General features: G+C 45.7%; 1 non-coding gene across 1 annotated transcript; it reads left to right on the top strand.

Annotated features, from left to right (window-relative positions):
* The first annotated feature begins 2,833 nt into the window (after positions 1–2,833).
* Positions 2,834–2,974, top strand: LOC140388718 (U4 spliceosomal RNA). The gene has a single exon (XR_011934271.1). It is a non-coding gene; the product is annotated as a U4 spliceosomal RNA (small nuclear RNA).
* Positions 2,975–3,416: the final 442 nt, after the last annotated feature.

Here is a 3,416-nt window from a genome sequence, read left to right on the forward strand (position 1 = left end):
GTAGTCAAGAAAGCATACGGAATGTTTGCCTTCATTGGACGGGGCATTGAGTATAAAAACTGGCAAGTCATGCTACAGCTGTATAGAACCTTGGTATATTGTGCACAATTCCGGTCGCCACACTACCAGAAGGATGTGGAGGCTTTGGAGAGGGTGCAGAGGAGGTTTACCAGGATGTTGCCTGGTCTGGAGGGTGTTAGCTATGCGAGAGGCTGAATAGACTCGGACTATTTTCATTAGAACACCGGAGGTTGAGGGGTGACCTGATATAGGTCTACAACATTATGAGAAGCATGGATAGAGTGGATGGGCAAGCACTCTTTCCCAGGGTGGAGGGCTCATTCATCAGGGGACATAGGTTTAAGGTCCATGGGGCAAAGTTTAGAGGAGATGTGCGAGGCAGGTTTTTTACACAGAGGGTGGTGAGTGCCTGGGATGCGTTGCCAGGGGAGGTTGTGAAAGCAGATACATTAATGGCGTTCAAAAGGCATCTTGACAAATACATGGATAGGATAGGTATAAAGGGATACGGCACAAGGAAGGGTTGAGGGTTTTGGCCAAGGTTGGTATCATGACCGGTACAGGCTTGGAGGGCCGAAGGGCCTGGTTCTGTGCTGTATTGTTCTTTGTTCTTAGTGCCGGAATCTGGAGCCCAAGATCCATGAGAATAGGGCCCAGCCACTGGCCTAATTATGAGAAGCATGTATCGGAATGGGTCCCTGAAAATTGTCAGACTGGTAACGTCACTTTTTTTTCCCTTTTTATTTGGATTTTTTTTCAATTAAGGGACAATTTAACATGCCTACCCTGCACATCTTTTTGGGTTGTGGGGTTGAGACCCACGCAGACATGGGAAGAATGTGCCAACTCCACACGGACAGTGACCCGGGGCCGGGATCGAACTCCAGTCCTCAGCGGCGTGAGGCAGCAGTGCTAACCACTGTGCCACTCTGCCACCCATAACATTGTCACCTTAAATGCAATATCTCTATGCAGTGAGTCCAGCTAAGACCAACTGTAGCTGTTTTACAGAACAAAAACGTTTAGTGTTGTGGCGAAGGCCAAGGTCGCTCAGAGTCTGCCACAAGGTGTTGATGACAAAATTATCAATTTATAGTGATTCTTCATTAGATACCCATTATGTTGCATTGGCAACAGGGATGAAACACCCATGAGTTTTGATTCATAGGCACTGCAACCAATTTGTGGAGTGGAAAGGTTCAAAAACAGGGAAAACAACAGGGCATGTGAAAACAAGATTTAGGGTCGTTCTAGCTTGCATAGTCGACAGAACAAAATTAGAGCCTATGCTCATTTTCAGATGTAACATCATGCACCTGCAGCAAACAGGGACACATGGCGCCAATTGCAGTGTGCTCATCTCCAAGAACTACAAACAGGAAGACAACCAAGCAAAGGGCTGTGAGCTGAGTAAGTGCAACTTATGAGGTGGGGCTGGCCACTGTACAAGGCAGGGCCAAAACACTGCCTCTGTTTTGCCCAGGAGGGACCTGAGGAAGGGGTGGCAATGGAGACGAGCGACCCTCCAGGCAGCACGGTAGCACAAGTGAATAGCACTGTGGCTTCACAGCACCAGGGTCCCAGGTTCGATTCCCCGCTGGGTCACTGCCTGTGCAGAGTCTGCACGTTCTCCCCGTGTCTGCGTGGGTTTCCTCCGGGTGCTCCCACAGTCCAAAGACGTGCAGGTTAGGTGGATTGGCCATGATAAATTGCCCTTAGTGACCAAAAAGGTTAGGAGGGGTTATTGGGTTAGGGGGATAGGGTGGAAGTTAGGACTTAAGTTGGTTGGTGCAGACTCGATGGGCCGAATGGCCTCCTTCTGCACTGTATATTCCATGTTCTATTCTATGTTCTCCCCCACCACAAGACTCCTGTGATTAAAACATAAAGAAGTACATGGAGGTGGACAAAGGAGGAGGAAACGGGTTCTGCAGTGAGATGCCAGATACACTTGTTCAGTGGACAGAATCCATGGAACCGCTGGGAGAATGGGAGGTAATTAAGAGAAAACCGCTGAAGACGAGGGAGCAAAACACGACCCAAATCTGTGGCAAGGGGGAGGGGTTCACGTCCCAAACGAAAGCAGTGGCTCCTCAGCGGACGCAGAAGGCCAATTAAGAAAATCTCACCAACAACAAAAAAGACAGCACCACACAAGGGTCAAGGCGAAAACCCCAACACTGAAACACTGCGTGCAAGCAGCAAGAGAGCCAGCTGAGCCGTCATTCCTCTATTTCAACAGGTTTTAATGATCGTCAGTAAAAAGTTGTAACGCAATTACGGCACGAGCGCCACTAAAAGCAAATTGAAAAAGATGAAATCAGTAAAGTGCTGAAGATTTGTAAATGGAAAAGCAAAGGGAATGAAAATCGGAAATTAAGAAAATATAAACAAAATCTTGAAAATTAACAACAGACTGTGTCCGAACCGGGTCCGATGTAACTGTATTTTAAATATTTCAATGTGATTATTCATGTCTTTTTAATGCAGCGTTAACAGGACATTGTTGGAGTCAGTTCAAGTAACTTTCCCTAATCCACTAGGGGCGGGACTCCGACCACCGCACCCAGCGGCTCGCTACATTTTACTTACGTCACAGACTAACTAATTTGCATATCCGCATCTCGGAAAAGATTCTGGTTGTTAAAATAATGCTTAAATCTGCGGAGTTATTGTAAGAAAATACTTTTGAAGATGGGTAAACGTTATTCTGGAGGATGATGTGCAACGTGTTGAACTGTATTAATTTTACTCAGCACAACTGTGAGTGGTATGTATCTGATGGACCTTCACTCAGCACCGCTTCAGTTTTAGCTTTGCGCAGTGGCAGTATCGTAGCCGATGAGGTTTAACCGAGGCGCGATTATTGCTTATTGAAAACTTTTCCCAATACCCCGCTATGACGACTTGAAATATAGTCGGCAATGGCAATTTTTGATAGTCTCTGCGGAGACTGCATTAATGTACAAAGACAGATCTATTTTCTTCAATCTAATGAATGCATTTTTATGCTGTGTACTGTATGTTTTGATAAGTGTAGCGGGGACCATTAATATGAATAAATTTTACATTCAGTTTGGCTGATTTGTTAAGTAGCAGTCACCATACCATGCATAAATTTTAAAATCATGGAATCCCAGCAGTTTAGAGATCCCATTTGGCCCATCGAGTCTGCACCGGCCCTCCATAAGAGGCCCACTCATATCCCTCTAACGTCACCTAGCCTGCACATCTTTGGACATTAAGGGGAAATTTAGCATACGGCTGAGAAGTGGTCTGAGACTATGTTTTTGAAATTAAATAAGGCCAAATGTGAGAGCCTAAAAAGAGAGCAGGCTAAAGTTAATTGGCAAATTAGACTTTGACAAAGAGTCATCCAGACTCTAAACATTAGC

The sequence above is a fragment of the Scyliorhinus torazame genome, chromosome 13, assembly GCF_047496885.1.
Source record: "Scyliorhinus torazame isolate Kashiwa2021f chromosome 13, sScyTor2.1, whole genome shotgun sequence".
In the NCBI taxonomy this organism is placed as follows: domain Eukaryota; kingdom Metazoa; phylum Chordata; class Chondrichthyes; order Carcharhiniformes; family Scyliorhinidae; genus Scyliorhinus; species Scyliorhinus torazame.